This window comes from Heloderma suspectum, chromosome 1 (assembly GCF_057233095.1).
Source record: "Heloderma suspectum isolate Gila_16-S chromosome 1, 16-S_ref, whole genome shotgun sequence".
Classification (NCBI taxonomy): Eukaryota; Metazoa; Chordata; class Lepidosauria; order Squamata; family Helodermatidae; genus Heloderma; species Heloderma suspectum.
In genome coordinates, this window is record NC_139458.1 from 83,822,720 (window position 1) to 83,845,435 (window position 22,716).

Here is a 22,716-nt window from a genome sequence, read left to right on the forward strand (position 1 = left end):
TCAAGCATACATTCAGGACTTATTCAGTCATCAGACAATGGATCTATCTAGCCCAGTGCTGTCTATTCTGACTGGCAGGCAGCCCCACCAGTCAGAAGGACTCCCTGCTACCTGAGACTGGGACCTTCTCCATACAAATTATATCCTCTTTGCTGTACTTTTGAGCTGAGCTGTACCCCTATTGTTGACAAAGTAAGAAGGATGGGCTAAACCAGAGGAGCAGAACTTGTAGCTAAGAGGAGTCATTACAAAAGTTAAGGAGGCTGGCTCCCTCCTGCCAATAGCTCAGTGGTACACCCTGCAGAAGCCAAGCCATGTACACTTGTGTGCATGCTGGTCCCAAGCCCAGATAAATGGGGAGGTTGGAGAAAGACCAGGAAACCTACTCTGGAAAAAGTTTGCCAAGAAAATTTTATGGAAATGCTCTCAAAAGTATCAGATATGGTACCTAATGGCAGGCCCCCCAGGCCAAAAGGTACCCAACAAGCTACTGGGGAAGAGCAAGGGCCTCTGATAAGTAATCATGGCAAAAATGATGTGTCTGGGGCAAATCCAGCAGGAACCCCAGCTGCTGATACAGCCAAAGGTGAAAGTAGGGGTCTGCGCTGCACAGAGATCCATCGAATAGCAACATGGAAGGTCAGAGGAATGAGTCTGGGCAAATTGGATATTGTTAAACAAGAAATGGAGAGGCTAAAAATTGACCTTCTTGGAGTCAGCGAGCTACACTGGACTGACAATGGCTTTTTTCAGTCTGAGAACTTTACTGTTTATTATTCAGGACATGATACTAAGAGAACAAATGGAGTGGCGATAATTGCAAACAAGAAATTTGCTCGAGCAGTGGAAATTTTTCGACAGTCAACGATCGAATTATGACCATTCGTATTCGTGCCAAACCCCTCAACATCACAGTTGTCCAGGCTTATGCTCCAACGACTGACACAATAGAACTTGAAATAGAAAGTTGTTATGCCACCATACAAGAAACCTTGAAATCAGTACCCAAGAAAGACATCGTTTATATACTGGGTGATTTTAATGCAAAAGTTAGCACCCAAGTAGAGACAGGCATCACAGGTTAGGGATGGCAGCGAATTCCGCCATGGACTCCAGTGAGGCCGGATTCTTTAGAATCCGGACCCCGGAGTCTCTGGCAGAATGGACTGCTCCCCCCGCCACCCCGCGAAGTCCCCATGGACCGAATCCTACCTGCCTCTGGCGGGTCTGGATCCGGCTGCTGCAGTCTCCTGCTGTACTGTGCGGCCACGAATGGCATCCTGCGTAGGGGATGCCATTTCCATCCCTCCTTTAGCCGTGACAGGCTACGTAAAGATTTACGTAGCCTATCACGGCAAAGAGCAGGGATGCAAATGGCGTCCGCTATGCCATTTACGTCCTCGCTTAAGCTGTGATAGGCTACGTAAATACTTACGTAGCCTATCACGGCAAAGAGCAGGGACTCAAATGGTGTCTGCTATGCCATTTGTGTCCCTGTTCTTTGCCGTGATAGGCTACATAAACATTTACGTAGCCCATTACTGCAAAGAACAGGGACGCAAATGGCGTAGCAGATGTCATTTGCACCCCTGCTCTTTGCTGTGATAGGCTACATAAGTATTTACGTAGCCTATAACAGCTACAGGGAGGACACAAATGGCGTCCCCTATGCAGGATGCCATTTGCAGCTGCAGCAGCCCGGCAGCGGACGGAGGTCCAGCTGCTGATGGGCCTGGCCGGCAGCTCTGCGGAGTCGCTGCGGAGCAGCGCCGGCCGGGGAGGATTCCGGGGGGGGGGGGGAGGAATGGATTGCCTCCCCCCCCAGCGGACCCCCCGCAGACACAGGTGAGTGGGGTTTTGTACACCCCTATCACAGGTAGATTTGGTCTAGGGGAAAGGAACAATGCAGGTGATCGTCTGGTACAATTTTGTCATGAAAATCGATTTTGAATCATGAATACATGGTTCAAACAGCACAAACGTTGCTTATACACTTGGACATCACCAAACGGACTTTATCGTAATCAGATTGACTATGTCCTATGCAATTATAGATGGACCAGCTCAGTACTTGCGGTCAAAACATATCCAGGCGCTGACTGTGGTTCAGATCATAATTTGTTGGTGGCAGAAATCAGAGTTAAATTATGTAACATTAAAAAACTGCACCACCACGGAAGTTTGACGTCACCAAAATTCCTTCTCCTTACTTAAGTGAAGTGAAAAATAGGCTGGAACTGCTGGATACAGCGGAAAAAATGCCCAATGAACTGTGGAAGGAAATTTATAAGATCATCATTGAAATAGCAGTTGAGTATATACCATATAGGAAGCCAGTGAAAAAGTGTAAGTGGTAGGGATGTACGAAAGTTCCGCCACAGATCTCGGGGAGGCTGAATGCCAGTGCATTCAGCCACCCGCAATCGGTGGTAGAACGGCCCACCCCCCGCCCCCCCTGGGATGGGACTTACCTTGGGCGGATCTTCCTGGCGGCAGCGGCTCCAGCAGCCGGTCTTCCGACCAGCTGCCACCGCTGCCATTTCCAGGTTAAAACAAACAAAAAAAGAAAAAAAAAGTGATAGGCTATGTAAAGATTTACGTAGCCTATCACGGCTAGATTTTTAAAAAACACCGTGATAGGCTACGTAAATGTTTACGTAGCCTATCACGTCTGACTTAAAAAAACCAAAAAACCCCAACGCGCGTACACAAATGGCAGCGGCCATGGCCGCCGCCATTTGCGTTCCTTATTTTGGCATGTCTTAGTCTACGTAAATATTTACGTAGACTAAGACGGCGAAAATAAGGGGAACGCAAATAGCGTAGCGTCTACGCTATTTGCGTTCCCCTTATTTTCGCCGTCTTAGTCTACGTAAATGTTTACGTAGACTAAGCCGTGCCAAAATAAGGAACGCAAATGGCGGTGGCCATGGCCACCGCCATTTGCGTACGCGCATTTTTTGTTTTTTAAATCAGCCGTGATAGGCTACGTAAACATTTACGTAGCCTATCACGGCTGACTGCAGGGACGCAAACGGCGGCGGCTACGGCCGCCGCCATTTGCGTCCCTGCTAGCCAGCGGACGGATGTCCGGCTGTTGGCGAAGCCGGCCAGCGGCTCCGCAGAATCGCTGCGGAGCACAGCTGGCCGACCAGGATTCCAGGGGGGGGGAGGAACGGAGCGCCTCCCCCTCCGGCGAGGATTCCGGGGGGAGGGACGGAACGCCTCCCCCCCCCATCAGCATAATCCCCGAAAGGTAAGTGATTTTTGTACATCCCTAGTAAGTGGCTCTCAAGTGAAACTATCAAAATAGCAGAGCAGAGAAAAATAGCCAAAGCAAAAGGAAAATGAGAAGTCACAAGAAGAATGAATGCAGATTTCCCGAGGGCAGCAAGGAAAGATAATGAAGTCTATTAGGGTGAGCATTGCAAACAGTTAGAAGAAGACTACATGAGGGGCCATATCAGGAATGCATTCATGCAAGTTAAAAAGATTTGAACATCATTTACTGCTCGCAAAGGTACTATTAAAAACAAACAAGGGAAAGTATTATCCAACCAACAACATGTCAAGAACAGATGGCGAGAATATACTGAAGAGCTGTATACTGGTAGCAAAGACGCACTGCCGCTGGATGCTGAGGATTGTGAAGTGGAAAAAGAACCATCCATTCTTGAGGAAGAGATTGTGTGGGCTATGAGACAACTACCAAACAACATGGCCCCAGGCATTGCCAACATTCCTGTAGAATTGTTAAGGCCTGTACCATCCAAAATTATCAAAGTTTTGTGTCAGAAAGTCTGGGAAACCAATGAATGGCCATGGGACCGGAAACGTTCAGTGTTTATTCCACTACCAAAAAAGGGAGACTCCAAAGATTGTTCCAATTACTGCACAATTGCTCTCATACCTCATATTAGCAAAATTTTGCTTAAGATTATACAAAAGCGCTTGGCACCAACCATTGAAAGGGAATTACCAGACGTTCAAGCTGGCTTCCAAGAGGGACATGGTACTCGTGACCATATAGCAAATCTGCAAGGGATCATAGAAAAATCTCATGAATATCAAAAGGTAATCTACTTATGCTTTATTGATTATAAGAAAGCTTTTGACTGTGTTGAGCATGACAAGTTCTGGAGAGCACTATGAGATCTGGGGGTACCAGCACCTTTGGTCAAGTTAGTAAAATCATTGTACACAGATCAGGAAGCCACTGTTCAAACATCATACGGAGGTACTGATTGGTTTAAAATAGAGAAAGGAGTACAGCAAGGCTGCATTCTTTCACCTTTTCTTTTTAACATCTATGCTGAAATGATCATGAGGAAGTTAGAGCTCGAAGAAACAGAAATCGGGGTAAAGGTTGGCAGAAGGATTATAAATAATCTTTGTTATGCTGATGACACAACTCTCCTCTCAGAAACCAAAGAAAGTCTGGAATATATGATCAAGAAAATCAAAGAAGAGAGTGAGAAGTTTGGCCTCTCCTTAAATATCAAAAAGACCAAGGTCATGTCCACTGTGAAGAACAGAAATATCAGCATAGTAGTTGAAGGTGAAGAGTTTGAATGTGTAGAAGAATTTATTTTTTTAGGATCGTAGATCAATCATAGCGGTGAATGCAGCCCAGAAATAAAATGTTGAATTGCGCTGGGTTGCGCAGCAATGATGAGCATGAACCGAATATGGAAAAACAAGGACATCAGCTTGACAACTAAATACAGATTAGTTTGTACCACCATGTTTCCCATAGTTACTTATGGATGCAAAAGTTGGACATTGAAGAAACAAGATAGAAAGAGAATTGATGTATTTGAGCTGTGGTGTTGGAGAAGGCTCCTGTGCATTCCTTGGACAGCTAAGATAACAAATAAGCAAGTACTGGAACTTATAAACCCAGACATGTCATTGGATGGAAAAATCATGAAACTGCAATTGACTTATTTTGGCCATGTTATGCAGAGGAACTCACTAGAAAAAGCAATTATGCTCAGATTGGTTAGTGGCAAAAGGAAACCTGGCCGCCAAAGAACAAGATGGCTAGATACCATCAAAATTGATACCAACCAGAGCATGGGACAGCTCAAAGTAATAGTACAAGATCGGGATATGTGGAGAGAGATGATCCATAGAATCACCAGAAGTCGGACATGACTGAATGGATAATATCATATCATATCACACCCTGCAGAAGGTCACTGGTTCAATCCCTGGCATCACCAAGTAGGGCTAGGAAAGATTCCAGCCTGAAACCCTGGGGAGCTGCTTCTCGTTAGTGTTGACAATACTGGGCCAAGGATCTGACTCAGTATAAGGCAGCTTCCGAAGTTTCTCTCATAATTCACTGTTATCATCATGTCTAGTTTGGCCCTTGTTTGGTTGAACTTTAAATAACATCAGCTTCTAGCTTGACAACATGATAGTTGCAACAGGCATCAGTTCCTACGAAGATCCAATTTAGGACCTGCAGGGCATTTTTTTTCTGAAAGAAGCAAACCCTAAGCAAATGATAGGATGGCCACTTTAGGCATTGCCCCCAAAGAGGAAATGTATAATCAAAATAGAGGTCAAAAGAGGACACAGTTCTGCATTTGCATACAATTTGAACATGCTAATTTCTATGTCTGGATGTGAATTTAGAAACATTGGCTATCACTGACATAGAAATACAATCCATCTCACCATATCGGGGAAGACTGTGACTGGGATGGGGGTGGGGAATCTTCATGACAATGGAATGAGAAACACATTGGAGTATTATCCGGATTTTCATGGAATTGGGTTTGATCTGTCAGGGACACACGAAGCAAGAAAAGCTGAGTGTACCATACCTTTAAAATCCAGTTTTCACGAGTCACACAACACTCAAAAGGAACATTCTTCTAGGTGGGATGGGGGGAGTAGAACTGAACATCATCAACCTGGCAGGGGCTGCTCAATCAATGAGAGAGGTTTGTTTCCCACCCCATCCAGGCTCCCCTCTGCTACAACGTTATTATGAATGGAGAGTAACTATTTCACAATTCTGAAGGCTAGAAACAGCACTAAAAAGGCAGGCTAGATGCTAACTTCCCATGACAGCCCCCCACCAGTGCAAATAAGCCCCATTCCAGCAAACCATCAGGGATTTCTAGCTCCAACTCCCCTTTATCTGTCTTTGGCCACTTCTCCCTTCTCACAATAACAGGCTTCTCTCCTCCCATGGATCCCAAGACTGTGGTAGATCACTACTGCTATAAAGCCCTTATGCAGATTTGTTTAATGCCAAAGGAAAGAGGAGAATAGGGGAAAATGGGGGGGGGGTGTAAGGGAAAAATGCTCACTTTTCCCTGAAGAAGCCAAAATCCCCAATTCTCTAGTGCAGCATCTGAACTGAAGGCTCCTGCTGAGAGCATCCCACCCACCCCCAATTTCGCCCCATTCCAGAAAACTGTTGTGGAGTTATAGCTTTCACCCCCACCCCCGATTTTTCCTTTTCTGGACACTTTCTCCTTGCTTGCAAGGACAGGCTCCCATGATCCTGAGACCTTGAGAAGTGACTTTACACAACATCAGAGAAGCAACTTTACAGAACATTGGAGAAGCAAAGTAAAGCAAACATCAGAGAAGTGCATAATCTCTGAGGCTTATTACTCCCACTGGTGAAAAGTAAGTGCAAGGCAATTCTAAAGGGTCAAAAGAGTGCTGTAGGGCTTTGACATGTTGGAAAGGCAGGTGAGTTACTTTAGTTACCTAGGTTACCAAGGGCACAGCCAGGTGAAAGACACACCCCTAGGAATGCCCCAATCAACTGAATTTAAAGTGGAGGGATGGGCACACGGTAGCTGAACCGCAGGGGAGTTGAATTAAAGAAAAACAATGGAGTAAAAGTACTCTGCAAAAAATGCGGCTTCCCACAAGTAAACTTCAGGGTGGCTCTGGACTAGCCACATCATCTGCTACAAAGGAACTCCAAACAGTCCCAATCCAGAGCAAATCACCCGTGAAGACAGGCCCCAGGTAAGCTGGGGGCCTGTTCAGTCTGCCGTCTAGGTGCTAAATGTTGATGTGCAACTTCAAAGCCCTGCTCTGCCTTCATATGGTTCTTTATCTTTAAATTGGAGTTGGACTGGACAGCCCTTCAAAGAGAGGACTGTCCTCTGTAAAGTAGGGCACATGGCCACTCTACACCTGTTGGTGATGACATTCTGGGAATGAGTGGTGGAGATGATCCTATCATGTATATTAGAGGAAAATAGATGCATTTTAATTCCAAAAGGCTTTGCCCTCTTGCTTAATGCACTTTTATTCTGGCATCTTGTGCCTTCCTGAACTTTATATCTGAGCAACTCACTGCTTAATTGTCCTTACCTTTTGACCCAAAGTAGATTGTTGCCTCTGTCTCTTAGAGAGCATTAAAAGAAAATATGAAAATATGAGTTTCATCCTCATTTTAGCTTGATTCATTCTATTTAACCTTTGTCTGTTTCTAGCCTGATCTCAGTCCACAGTCCTGTGCCTACTTACCTGGGAGTAAGACCAACTGAATTCACTTGCAAACTGAGAATATGTATAGGTTTGCGATGTTAGCTATTTTTTGGTCAACTCAGTGTTTGCAAGCGAGTGACAAAATTAGACTTTGATCACTTGCATTTCACCATCTCACTATGTCTCGGAAGAAGTAAGAGAAAAAACAACAGCTGTGACAAGAATTGAGTTCAGTAGAAGAGTTAGTTACTAAAAATCATAGTCTTGCTGATGATGCTGAAATGAATGAAGATGAGAGGAAATATTTTGAAAAATATATAGAGTTCTGGTCAGTTAATAATAAATTTAACCCAGAGCCACTAAGATCAAAGGAAGGAAACATAAATAAGAACTAAGGTCAAGAGTCTTGCCTGTGGAAACCGATTATTTGGAAATGCTGACACAGAAATGAAATCAACATTATTTTTTAGTTATAACCTGAAGCTTAAACAGTACATTGTTAAGAGATGGTGTTCAAAGTAGGGCTGTGCACCGCTTCATTCCGAATCCCAAATAACAAAGTGAAGCAGGGCGCTTCAGCAGTGCCTTGTCACAATCAGAAGCAGATCAGAAGAGCTCCAAACATAAGAGGCGCCCCGAAGGAAAGCGGGTCACCTACAAGGTGTCTTGGACCGTCTTGTATATTTGGAGCTTTTCTGATGCATTCTGATTAGCCCTGACAGTCTGTCTCCAAAATGTATGAACTTGTGAAAGATCAGGGAGGGGGAAGAGGAGGAAGGAGGGGGGAAGGCAAGAGGAGGAGGAGGAAGAGGGTGTGAGCTTTGGTGAATGGTCAAATTAGAATGGAACTTAACCTAGCAGTGTCCAATCAGTGACAGTGGTGGTGGTGGTGGGGAAATACTGTATATATTTTAGTGAAAAAAGCCTGCATTTTTTCACTGGAGAGTGAGAGCTAGGTGGTTGGTTGGGTTACTGAGAGAGCTGTGTTTGTTGGTTAAGTTTGGTTAGATCTGTGGGGTTTGTGTGTGCAGCTTCCTCTTATTCTTTCCTACCCAGTCCTTCTCCATTCAACTCTTCTTTCTTTTCTAGATTATTTATTTAAAGACAAGCATTTACTTTATTAGTTAGCTTTTTCTTGCTTGTTCGTTTGCCCCCCCTTTTTATTATTCAACCATTTAGTTTGCTCCTTCTTTCTAAATTCTTTATTAAAAAACCCAAGAAATATTACTAGTAGCCTACCCATGTCTTGCCTTATTGTTTGGCTCCCCCACCCCACCCTGCCGTTCTCAAGTCAACTCTTTCTTCATAGTTTTCTGGCTAGATCCTACCCCCCCCCCCCGCAAAACACCCGGTTTTCTTTTCTTCGTTTGCTCTTGGCTCTCATTCCCCACCCTCATTGTCCTTTTCAATTCCTGTATTTCTTTCTACCTTTCCCATTTTTGAACTATATATCTTTTCCTTAAAACATTAAATATAAAATAATTATTATTATTTGCTTGTAGATAGTTCTATAGTTCTGTATTTGCTTTTCTTTTGCTCTTGTGTGTTTGTGTCTCTCTGTGTGTGCTTGTGTTGTGGTCAAGCAAAGTACTACACACGTCCACACTGCAATACAGTGGGCAAAGCTCTACACACACATTTATTAACTTAAAATATAAAATAGATATAAAATATTCATTTTGCATGTTTTTCAAAAAGCACACATTACTACAAAAACTACTCTGCCAGCCTGCCTGCCAACGTTCCTAGGTAATATATATTCAGACAAACAGAGTATGAGGTCATCCACTGTGAAGCTGAATACAAAAGTAGTACTAGGGGAGAGTGGTTATTTGCACTTCAAAGAAACCTACAGCAGAGATTAGGGATAGACAGTGACCTGCTCTGCTTCAACACCTAACTTCTCTGATTATATTATTGCTTCTGAGTTTTGTTTGGGTTTCTGAGAACAGCACATTGCATCTGTGCCTAGAACAAAAACTACTGGGCCAAACTGTCTGACGTTTGGCAGGCGGGATCCCCTCCATGAGGGCTGCTAGGTGCCCAGATTTCAAGTACTTTTATGGAAACAGTGAAAAGTAATTGCTCTTTGCTTTGAGAGTTTTTGTTGACAAAATCAAATTTTACCTGTGCCTTGCACAAAAATTACAGTGCCAAACTGTCTGATGTTTGGCAGGTGGGATCCCCTCAATGAGAGCTGCAAGCTCCCCAAATTCCATGTATTTATTGTGAAAACTGAAAAAGTTACGGCCGTTTGTGTTTTCCAATGCAAGTCAATGGGAAAACGTCAAAAATGCGTGTTTCAGATATCCTTCGGATTCACTTTGGATTCATATCTGAGGTGAAGTGGATGGGGTCCAAATCAGTCCAAAGCGAAGCGGGACTGCTTTGGAAGGTCCAAATTGGTATCAAAAGTGAAGTGGGGGGGTCTGTGCAGAGCCCTAGTTCAAAGACTCTTTTCAAGTTACTGGTTTCTTGTAAGCCCATGAGGATTCAGGGTAGAAATACGGGGGTCATTGCATGGAGATTCTGGGAAGCTTAACATCAGCTCCTCTGTCTTCTTAACTACTCCTCTCCTTTGGGGAGGCCAGGAAGATCTGCAGGATAACATTTTTGATTTAAAGGCATGCTCTTTAAATTTCCTGAAGATCCTTAGGAAGTGTTTGAAATGTGTTCTTTCTTTTTACTACTATGCTTTTCAAAATTGTATGTGCGTTATGCTCTTATGGATCATATATAATACGTAAATATTCTCTTTTCTGTTTTTTTAAAAAAACCTTTACATACTTTAATTTAAAAATATAGGGCAGTATCCAACAGGGCTACTGCACTTATGCAATTGACGTAGTGCTACCATAAGTGACCTCTATTGCAAAGTCAGTAGTGTAAGCTGGTGCTATGGGTTTTCTGAGGAAACTGGTGCTACATCAATTGCGTAAGTACAGCAGCCCTGTTGGATACTGCCCATAAGACTAAATCCAGCATTGCACTAGCAGGAGTCCACTAGAATGATGGGATTTTCTCCCTCTCTCCTCCCCCCACAGCCCTCTGCGCCTCCAGAAAATCTGCTCTGGGGGTTTCTCTGCCCTCTGGAAAAGATTTTGAGGGTGCGCAGAGGGCTGCAGGTGGAAGGGGGGAATTTTCCCCAGCCTGGTTCAGCTGATACAACTGTTTCTGTCAGCTGAATGACACCATTGGATACAAGCCATAATGTCAATGCAATACCTGTTGGACCCACCCAAGAAAAAAACAAATGCCAGATATATTTTCTTTATGGGTAATTCTCTCACATCTTGGTTAACACAAGTAGCTCATGGTTTGCTTAGTTACTGCAGTGTAAGATCCAGATCTGGAAGAAGCTACACATGGCAATCCTTTCCTGAGTGGCACCTTGTCTGCTACAGAAGAACTAGGGCCTGGTGGCCATGCTAGTCAAGATCTCATCTGAACTCATTGGTGGTTCTAAGGAAATGCCATCTTCGTTGACCCCATGGGCTTCTGAGTTTCCTTCTTTCCTCTGGGATAGACTCACAGGGTAGTATACAATGTCCCAACTTATGTCCCATTCATTTCAATGGGTCTACTCTAAGTAGGACTAACATTGGCTACCACCCATACACCCCAGATTAAACTCACACTCAGTCATGGTTCTGGCATCTTCACATGATCAGGACCTGTAGCATAGGCACATTTCCCCCCTCTTTTGTGAGAGCGGGAGGGATCAAAGCCTCCTATCTTTATTTTCTGCTGCCAGCCAAAGTAGAGAGAGACAGAGCAGGGAAATAAGTGAGGGAGACTCTGCTTAGATGGTGGAACTTCGTTGAAAGGAGGCATAGAAAAGGATGTGAGCTAAACATAACACACCAGATTTAACAGCACAAAACCAGCAGCTGCAGAGTCACCCCATTACCCTTAACCCATGGGGGACTTGGCCAGCTCCAGTGACTGAGGTTGGATTCCATCCTGAGTGGGAACACCTGTTGGCAGGTTCTGAATGCCTACGCTGCAGCCAGGGGAATGAGACATTGCCAGCCTTGCTGTATGAACACAGCCAAGGGTCTCTGCCTGAGCAGATCTTGTTTTTGAAAACTGTATATTTAATTAAAAACAGGCAAAAGCATCCTTATGTGTGAGGGACCTATTGCCCGTATTTTCAGTGCTGCTTCACAAGGAGACAGAACCAATGGGACATTTAATCCCTCTCTACTGTGTCTGGCCAGGCAGTAGCATTTGCAGGGCCCTCTGGGTGTAAACGTTTGAAAAGAGCGTATGGTGTCAGTAGCACAAGAAAAATCTGCACAGTCACTGCTTAACTGTGAACCCCTTGTGGGAGGCAGTCACCATCCAACCAACGACCTCTTGCAAGATGGACTCATTACCATGGCCAGCCTAGTCCCAATCCGATAACTTCCGCTCCTGGAATAGGCTTAAATATCAAGGGAAAATACACCGACAGAACCCTTTCCTTTGCTGTTCCTTACACAAGAAAGGAGGGCCTATGGCAAAAGATGCAGCAGGTCAGCCAGGTGTCCTCTTCCAAAACAATCACTGGGAGATTTTGCCCAAAGTCTCTCCTCTCCTCTTCTCACCATTCCCATATTTTGCCAGGACAGAGTCTGTGTAAGCATAAGGCAGAGGTGGGAGGGTTTTTTTTTTGCCCCCAAGCATGGGTGGTGGTAAGGGTGAGTCAGGAGCTGCATGAAGCTAGAGGCTGGGGCAGCATCCCCTGTGCCCTTCCTCACACAAATAGCCACACACACAGGACTGGCATCAAGCGTAGGCATGGTTGGGCACCTACCGAGGGCCCACACTCCTCTTGCCCATTGCAACCTGCTTGTTCACCTGCCTCTAGCTCCGACCTAGACAATGGAGGTAGTGAGGGGCAGGAGCAGTAGATGCCACTGTCGAGCAAGCAAGTTCTAGCAGTGATGAGAAAGAGGATGCGGAGCAATAGTAAATGGTGACAATGGCTGTGAGTAGGTAGGCTTATGGAGGGAGGGAGCCCATTGAGGGTGTCTTGCCTACAGGGCCTCAAAAACCAGGAGCTGGCACTGTGTGCGTGCACACACACACACACACACACACCCATAATCACACATGCTCTCTCTCAAACACACATTCATGGAGAGAACTGGCATGCTGGGAGGGAAGGGTTAACCCTCCCCGCTCACATCCTCCCGATGTAAATCCTACTGGAGAGCACGATTTACAGTGGGAGGATACACTCTCCCCATCACAATAGCACTTGCCACAGCCTATGGAACAGCTGAGTGATGGGCTGAATTTTGGCAGTTGCGGGAAATTTGGCAGCAGCATGTTGGGTACTCACACAGCCCACATGGAAGGTCTCCAAAGGCTGTGCATGGCCTGCAAGCTGCATGCTATTCACATGTGGCGTAAGAGAAGGCTGTGTCCCAAAGCTTCAGGGTGCTTTTAAAACAATACTGTATAATGAGGCTGAGCTGAAACTACTTGCCTCATTTTGTGCTCATTTTTGGGTGGGTCAAAAATGTGCTTCCTGTTTTGGCAGTGGAGGCTGGTGGCTCCTATTTCAGTGAGGCAATGAATCTGCTCTGGGTTTCAGTCAGAACTTTAAAGGAGCTATCCAAAGTGTTGAACCCTATCCCCAAATGGGTTCAGCACCTTCGACAACTCCTTTAGAGTTCTGACTGAAACCCAGAGTGCATTTATTGCCCCACTGAAATAGGAGCCACCAGCCTCCACTGAGCTTTGGGTAATTATTAAACCTTGTTGCAAACATATTCATGTTGTTTCAGTGCTATTCTTGTCTGTATCGTTCCCTTTCTTCTTATCCCCCCTTTGCCCTTACTGTCCTCTGCCTCATTTGCCTTCACTGCTGTTTAACCCAATTGGCTCTGGAGACCCATATGGTTTTTGTCAATGTCATTGTAATGTCATTACCTGATGCAAGGGATGCCTGTGAATAACACCTGAGGGTTGCCACAACCAATTGGATTAAATGGTAATGTGGGCGAAGAAGGCCAAGGTCAGCGGGGGCAAAGAAGAGGGGAGGGCCTGTGAAGATGATCTTAGTATACAGGCAGGTTCATGCGGGAGTAGGCACCTTCTCAGGTCCCAAGCTGTTTAAGGTTTGAAACATAAGCACCAGCACTTTGAATTGTGCTCATAAATGGACCAGGGGGCAGTGAAGCTGTTTAAGGACTTGACAGCTGTGTTCCATCAACTGATTCCAGTTAGCTCAGAAGGGACAGTAGCTCAGTGGAAGAACACCTGCTTTGCATGCAAAAAGTCCCAGGTTCAAGCCCCAGCATCTCCAGGTTGGGTTAGGAAGGAATCTTGCCTGAAACCCTGGAGAGCTGCTGCCAGTCAGTGTTGACAATATTAGGCAAGATGGACAAATGGTCTGATTCAGTATATGGCAGCTTCCTATGTTCTTAGCTGCATTGCTCTAAGCACAGTCTTGTGGCTGTGTTTCTATACCTAGGGAGGTGGTGGGCTCTCCCACACTGGAGGCATTCAAGACGAGGCTGGACAGCCATCTGTCAGGGATGCTCTGACCTGGATTCCTGCATTGAGCAGGGGGTTGGACTCGATGGCCTTGTAGGCCCCTTCCAACCCTACTATTCTATGATTCTATGAACTAAGTATAGCATCTGAGTGGTCTTCTGAACACCTGTGCCTCATAAAGACCAGATAAGCCCTTCAAGTTTAAGCAACCTGTTGGCTAAATTAAAGATACCATGCTCCCTGCTCATACTCTGAACATTGTGTTTCCCCCATGTGTATCTCATGCTCCATCATTCCAGGCTGTGGCTATGTCAGGCAGTTGCATTTGATCTGTCAATCTGAGCCATGGGTATTTCTGCTTGTGACCCTCTTCCATCCCAATCGCTCCAGCAAGTGCTGGGATGTTAATGATGCTGCCTTTTGATATGCAAACAGAGCACTCATTACAGAGCAAACAGAGACTCTCCCTCACCCCACATCCTCTGAGCTGTTAATTAAAGAGTGTGCGACAGGCATAAAGTGATTGGCGCCTGCAAAATAAACCAAAGCATCCAGATGGTGGACCCCCCTCCATGCAAAGAAAGGCACTATCTACATTTCCTGGGCTCTGGCCAGCTAGTAAATCAAAACCCAGCATGCTGGAACAATGGGCAGGTTACTTTCATTTCTGTGCAGAACCTGCATAGGTGGGAGTGGCAGTATTGAACAGTGTAACTAAGGTTTAGCACTTTGTTCATTGGTCCCCAGTGTAGAATTTGTTTATATAAGGCATGGTATTTTTTAGAGCAACATAATAAGCAAAAACAGAAAGACTGAGATGCCTGCTTAAAGGAGCTTACAGTTTAAATTTAATAGTGAAAGAACAATGGAGGGAAGGATAACAAGGGGCGGAGCGGAAGGGTGCTTTCAGATAAGGCTTTTATCATGCCATTACCCTGCCTCATTCACGGAATTTCATAGGGAGTCCAGACGTTTTCCACTCATAAGCCGCCTGTGTTTTCCCACCACTTCTTTTGTCTTTTTTCTTGACAGATTTTCTGTGGTAAGGAGAAAAAGGCAGACTAGTGCACAGTGCCTTCTAATTGGTAGCACTAGCAGCCCTTGGTCTGGAATCACCCGAAGACTAAGAGGCCAAATGACACATTACATTAACAGCGCAATCCTATGCATGTCTACTCAGAAGTAAGTCAATGGGATTTACTCCCAGCCAAGTGTGCATCTAACATTGCAGCCTAAAAGTGTGATCACATTTATTGTATCTGTATTTTTTAAATAGCAGCTGAGAAAGTAGGGGCTTGATCAGGACCACGGCACACACGTTTGATACTTCTGCCTGGAAGTGGTTCCAATGAAAATCTCCTCTCCTCTCTGGAAAGCTGCTGTTTGCACCAAAAGCGGCTTTCCTCCTGTGGCAAATAGAGGCTTGAGCGGGGTGATGGTGGATTTTTGTCAGAAACACAGGATGGGGGGAAAGTTAATTCCAGTGGAGGCTGGTGGCTCTGATAGTGGCGGGGCTTTGATTCCATTCTGGGTTTTAGTCAGAACCAGACAGAACTCTAAAGGAGCTATCCAAGGTGCTGAAACCTACCCCCACAATAGATTCAGCACATTGGATAGCATCTTCAGAATTCTGGCTGGCTCTGACTAAAATCCAGAATGGAATTAGAGCCCCACCTAGATCGGAGCCACCAGCCTCCACTGGTTAATTATCCTTTCTAGCAGTCTTGAACCTGACTGAATCTCCCTGATCCACAGCTGCTATTTAAACAAAACAAACAAAAAATGTAGTGTGGCCCCAAGGGATCAAGCCATAGGTTTCATGGAAAACATTATTCTGTTTGGGGAAACACTCTCATGACTCTACGTCTTTGTATCTTGTGTGTCTCATACCACTTTGTGGCATCTGGAATGCTGTTCTTCCAGCTTTGATGTATTTCTTCTGCAGCATTTTCTCCCTATCTCTCCCCCCCCCCAATTCTGTTAGTATATGCCCCAGCCTTTTTGGAACAGTGGGCACATTTGGAATGTTGAGTGTGGTGGGCACTCTCACAAAACAGGTGCCATGGGGGTGTGGCTTGCCAGTTCACAAAATGGCTCCTGTGGTGGGTGTGGCTGGTCACAAAACACCCATTTCCCAGGAGGCAAGCTGGTGAGACTTAAAGAAAAGTAACTTGCCCCCAAACCTAAGTACAAGACATAGGTACGGTCTGAGCTCCAAAACATTTAACCAGTCTTCTGAGTCCACAGTTTTCTGCTCCATACTCATTTCACAGAAGGCAAACCACTGAGGCTCAGAGACATGAGGCTCATATAAATAAATCAAATAAAGATGTTGCTGTAAAAGAGGTCTACAAAATTATGCATGGTGTGGAGAATGTGGATAGGGAGACATTTTCCCCCCTCTCTCAAAATACTAGAATCCAGGGTCATCGTATGAAGCTGATTGATGGGAGATTCAGGATAGATAAAAGGAAGGACTTCTTCACACACTGCATAGTTAAACTATGGAATTCGCTACCACAAGTTGTAATGATGGCCACCAATTTGGATGGCTTTAAAAAGGGACTGGACAAATTCCTGGAGGAAAAGGCTATCACTGGCTACTAGTCCTGATGGCTAGGTGCTACCTCCAGCACCAGAGGCAGTGAGCCTATGTACACCAGTTGCTGGGGAACATAGGTGGGAGGGTGCTGTTGCACTCATGCCCTGCTTGTAGGTTCCTGGTCGACAGCTGGTTGGCCGCTGTGTGAACAGAATGCTGGACTAGATGGACCTTTGGTCTGATCCAGCTGGGCTCTTCTTCTGTTCTTCTGTTCTTATGCTGGAGGCTGACACTTTGCTTTGCAGCATGCCAACCTCGTAGTTATTTTTTCTTTAATTAAAAAAATCTGAATAAAATAAAATAAAAATCAGGAGGGGCACAGAGCCTGGCAGGCACCAAGGAAGGTATGCACAGATACATTGCTGCCTACAGGAACCACACTGGAGGCCCCAGTACAGTGCATACATTAGCCACTCTCTGTATATGTTTCTGAGACTGATGACCAATCTCTCACCAGAAACATAGATGTGTCGCAGGCATCATTATAAGGACACGTCAAATGTTTGGCATGCTTCTCCCCCACCCACAAAAGTCATGTGCAAAGTGGCAAAGAAATTTACCAGCATCCGATAGGTCTTCTGGTCCAAGGAAAGACAGAACAAGAGAGGACGAACGGCCTCTCGGTGCTGACCCTCATGACCGTTCCTGGTGGTCAAAGAAACCTGGACAGTTCTCCTGTCTTTGCAGGGAAAGCATCTGAGGCCAGGGGTGCCCTTGACAGCGAGCCTGGAGAGTTCCTGCTACAGAGCTTGCCTTCTGCCTGAGGCAAGGTTAATGGGCTGACATGGCAGGATGAAAGCAACGGCTCAGCCTTGACAGGCCTTCAGGGGCTGAACAAAGGCTTGCACTGAAATCCCAGTCCTACCTATATTCTCCCACCCTATCCTCTCATTCCTTGCACAGTGCCTGTCTCCTTCATCTTACTGCTTCTTGCCTTGGTTCTAGCAACCTTGCCTAAGAAATTTCACCACTTTCTGCTGTATAGCTTCATCCATGTTTCACACATTCACTGAATGCATGGGGTTGGGATATGAACCAGGATCTTTCCCACTGTGTCAACTCTTACAACCTCTGTGTTGAACCCCTTTCAGCCTGAGAGCTGAATTCAGTGTTGGAGAAGCTCTTGGAGGCCCCATTCTTGGAGGTGGGGCAGAGGGCAAAAGGGAGAGGTGCAAAATAATAAAAATAGCCTGCATATTTTAGCTTAAAGCAATTACTATCAGTAACTAAGCTTTAGGAGAGGTATTTTAACCTTTTAGAGGGGGGGCGAAACCTGTGTAAAAGCTGGGAAACCACCAAACAATTGGGAGAAAGGGGGTGGGTCCAAGGGAAGGGGGCGTGGCCATTTGGTGAATCTAGATTGGGAACCCAGGTGGGCCACATCTGGCCCACAAGGCTGAGGTTCAACATCCCTACTCTATGCATTCTTCTGAAGGTTTGAACAGAGATTAAGCATGTACTACTGTACACATGGACTCGATAGGCGCAATGGACTCTGTATGCACTAACGTCAACCCCTCGATGTTTGTGAGGTTCCCAGTGGTGTTGGAGAGAGCACACCTGTGTACAACTTGTGCGCACATAGGCTCTATTAAAACCTTCAGATGACCACATGAGGTTTGGAGCAAGCAGGGACAGTGACATGACCCTGATTCCCCTTCCATGCTTTTGCTGAAAGTGCACAAAGCATAGGCGGGATTTCTTTTCCAAAGCTCAGTCCTTCCTTAGCTACACGGATGTGATATTTAGGTCTGGTGCTGCATTTGCTACAATAATCAGTACTGGGGGTGATGAGCGAGGGCCTGAGTTTGCAGCTTCAAAAGCATTGCAGCCTGGAGCAAGCTGTCCACTGCTAGCAGCCACTTCTGCATAGGAAGAAAGCAAGAAGTTCTGGCTCCTGGGAGCTGAATTCCTGGCTCCCCAGGTGAGCAAGGGTTTCACCTGCAGAGAGTTATTGTGTACTTTTAAGAGCACCTGCCCTTGAGCTTTTCTACATGAGAGTGGCTGTTAATCTGCTGTATCTGCTGTATCTACTTCTGGTTTCATCACAGAATTGAGCTCTCAGCACTACACAAGGAGCATTTCTTTCCCTGCTTTTCCACTACATAACCACTAGGTGGCACTGTGGTATAGTGGAATAGCACAAATACACAAGAGGAAATAACATTTTCTTTCACTTTCACAATTAAATGCCGCATTTTCCCTGCTCTAAAAATGGCCAACAAAACTGCTGGTTAGACATAGATGTGAAACTGGAGTGTCACAACATTATCTAAAGAACTTGTAAACAATCGTGCGTAGGGAATGATGAGCACATGATAAATGCCTCATGTAGAAAAGCCTCTTGACTTAGTTAGATTACTTTTAAGGATAGTCTCCTCTCAACTATACCACTTTGAGAGGCGGGCTACTGAGTTTCCACTAATTCTACACCCTAGTGCTTTTGTTTCTAATCATCTCTAGCTTTGTTTCTAACCATCTCACACTCTCAGAGCCAGTGTGGTGTAGTGGTTAGAGCAGCCTTCCTCCACGTGGTGCCCTTCAGATGTGCTGGACTACAGTTCCCATCATCCCCACTGCCAAGCAGTGGACCAGAGCTCACTGTGCATTCACTGGAATGGTTTCCCCTATATGCTGACAGGCAGGCTGGCTGGCGCAAGATATGCCTCTGAGCATGTGCAGAGGGTCCCTTAGTAAAGGCAAAAGGGAGAGGGAAACACTGCCAGGGCTCATAACTGGGACTGAGGAATGATGCTTCCACTTGCAAGGTATGGCTTCCAGAATCCCATCTCATAAATCTCATTTATGGTTCCTGCCAGCCCATTTTGACCAGTTGTTCGTTTTTCAAGGCCTTGACTGGCTGCCGATTCAGGCAGTATAAAAGCCCCACCTACCTCCGGCCCACTCACAATACTAATAGTGTTGGAAAAAGAGTGTGTGCTGAGTACTTAGATGTGATGGGAGCAGTGGAGGCTGGTGGCTCCGATTTTGGTGGGGCTGTAAATCCATTCTGGGTTTCAGTCAGAACCAGCCAGAATTCTAAAGGAGCTATCCAAGGTTCTGAACCCATTTGGGGTATAGGGGCAAGCACCTTGGATAGCTCCTTTAGAGTTCTGGCTGGTTCCGATGGAAACCCAGAACGGATTTACAGCCCCACCAAAATTGGAGCCACCGGCCTCCACTGGATGAGCGTGAAGTGCCCGGACTGAGCCTGGCGCTTTCCTCCTGCCCTGAATGGAAAATAAGAGCTGCAATACAGTACTGATCCGTTAGGCAGGGCAGGAGGGTCCAGGCCCCCGGTCCTCAACTGCAGAGCCGATGACCAGTGCCGGCAGCGATGCTGTGACAATCCTCATCGTTTGCTAGTGGAAAGATTCCCACCCCCCGACCACAGAAGGTAGCCAGCCGCCACCCTCCCTCCACTCTATCAGTCAAGCACCAAGTCTCGGAGCACCTTGCAATGTGTGAACCATGCCTGCTCTCCCGGGGGCGACACGAGCTTCCTTCCATCTGTAGAAAGACGTGGCAGATCGTGTTGCTCAAGTGGCCGTCGAGCTACGGCACAGCCAGTGAGGCTGTACGTGCCGTTATAAGCTTCTGCATCGCTGTGCCACAGCTTGGCAGCGTGAGCGGCGGCGGCGGCGGGGCCTTGGGGGTGGGGGAGGAGCTGTAACTTTGCCAATTAAAGACGGCTCTTGAATGAGTTGCCAGCGGGCGAGGCACTGGGCTCGCCCGGTCTAGAAGCCTCCTTCCCCTCTGTGTCACTGTACTGCGGGACTTCTCAGCAAGACGGGAGAGGCAGAGGGCTGCTTGTTTATCCACCTTCTGGCTTTGAAGACAGACTCTGCACTTGTCTCTCTCCTGTTGGGAGGGACACATGGATGGCTGCAAGAACAAGAATCGCCCCCTCACTCCTCACATGAAGCTAGTTAGGAAGGACACAAACAGCGGGTGCCCTGCAGACAGCAGCAGGCAAAACTGCCTCTCCTCGCCCCCCCCCCCCCGCCGCCGCAGCGCCGCATTGCTTGGAAAGCACCAAAGAAATCTCTGTTTTATAATAAATACTCTGTTTGCATGGAGGAGGGAGACTTAACTGGCTGGAGCAGTGCAACCCCATGATCAAATCTTCCTAAACTGAAATAAAAGTAGAAATGTGACTCTTCTTATGGGTCCTTTCTATAAAATTGAGGGGTGTGTGTGTGCGCCAACAAAAGACCATTTTGGAAGACCATTCAGTATGTTGTGTTTGTATTGTAATTCGTCATGTGCTTGTAGGATAAAATCTCTTGTCTTTTCCCACTTCTGTCTCTGACTTTTCATTAGCATTTTCTCACAATGATATTATCAAGAGGGATGGATTATGGTGCAACGCTTGTTAATGATATATTTACTAGCATATTCTCAGTTTTAGTTTTTATGACATATCTATGTGTTTAGATTTTTAATCTGCCCTATGCTCAATGGGTGACAAAATATGACAACCATTTAAAGGAAATCCCGGCTCAAAGCCAAATGCTTGCACAAATAAAAAGGGGTTATAGCTCTTCAAGCTCTGCCTTTGGTGAACTTCCAGAGCTTGGTTGAAGCTTGGGAATGGCCACTGAGATGGTGCCCCATTGTGCCCTTAATGTTCTAAGTTGTCATACTAACAGTACCATCATGAAGCTATTGACAAAGGATATTGCTATGGATCATAGTTATGTAGGGCCCAGATCTAGGCTGGATTGTGCCTAGAGTGTGCAATACATACATAGATTTTCATGAACAATGATGGCAAAATTTCCTTGCTCCTTGTACATGCAGGAAAAAATACATATGTGTACAATAGTTGCGTGTAATGATCTAAACCAGAGACAGGGAACCTTTTTCACCCAAGAGCCAAATTCCAATCTGGGAAAGGCCTTGGGGGCTGCATTCTATCTGTGGGTGGGGCCAAAACATGATTCTTACCAATCTGAAGCCTACTCAGAAGCAAGCAGGACAAGGCTTCTGCATATCTATTCAGAAGGAAGCAGGACTGAATCACTCCGCAGCACTTTCAAATAGCATTTCTATTCAGAATTAGCCTGTTTACTCACAAGTAAGCAGGGCAAACCTCTGCATGACTGACTGCTCAGAAATAAACTTAAGTTCCATGCCAGCGTCTACATGGCAGTGTGGTTGTTGCAGGAATGCTGCAGTTCCTGGCTCCCAGCAAGAAGGCATGGGTTACTTTATTTCTATGCATACACAGGATTCAAGCTCTACCAGAAGAAGCACTTTAAAATAGTAAAGAATTATAATCATTAATCACCCACACTGTTCTTCTAGCCTGCTCATCTTGACCCTGTAACTCAGCCTTGCTGTGGAACCATATCGAATGGTTTTCTTTAATGTGGATCACTGTGATTGGCTTCGCTCTAATTCTGCCATACAATAATAGAATGGAGGTCTGCAGCACATTCTTCAACTGGTGTCCTGATCCTCCCTTAATGAATCCTTGCAACTGATGGCTCATGGTAGAGTTACAGCTGCTCTATGCAGTGCTGTTCAGTTCTTACAATTACTCATTAACTTCGTACTAACCAATTTCAGGGTTAAACTTCTCCAGGAGCCTGCAAAGCAGTATTGTTGAACCTCTCTCAGGCCAAGGGCTGAATTCAACTTTGGAGAGGTTCTTTGGGGGCCACATCTTTGGAGAGGTTCTTTGGTGAACAGGGCTTAAGGCAAAAGGGCAGGGCCAACGTACCGAAAAAAGAACAGCCTCACAGATGTTTTGGACTACAACTCCCATCACCCCAGGCAGCATGACCAAAGCCGGGGATTGTGGGGGTTGTAGTTCTGAAAACATCTGGAGGGATTCAGGTTGGGGAAAGCTGTTTCAGCTTAAAGCTCATACTGCCCGTTAACAGCCTTAGGAGAGTCATTTTGACTTTTTTAGACTGGGGAAAACTGCACAAAAGCCAGGAAACCACCAAACAGCAAGGGAAAGGGGGATGGGGCAAGGCCATGTGGAGAACCCTGGGAGGCCAGATTGGGGTCCAAGGCTGGATTTGGCCCACGAGCCTGAGTTCAACACCCGTCCTCCGAAGTCTTGCTTGGTTTCTGTTTCTGCTTGCTTAGGAGCATGAGAGGTGCTTCTGTGTGAGGCTTTCATTGTGCCATCACCCTCCCTC

The 22,716-nt window shown here is 45.9% G+C and overlaps 1 pseudogene; it reads left to right on the plus strand.

Annotated features, from left to right (window-relative positions):
• Positions 1–441: 441 nt before the first annotated feature.
• On the plus strand, positions 442–17,325 carry LOC146357538 (protein CFDP2-like; annotated as a pseudogene).
• The last annotated feature ends 5,391 nt before the right edge of the window (positions 17,326–22,716 follow it).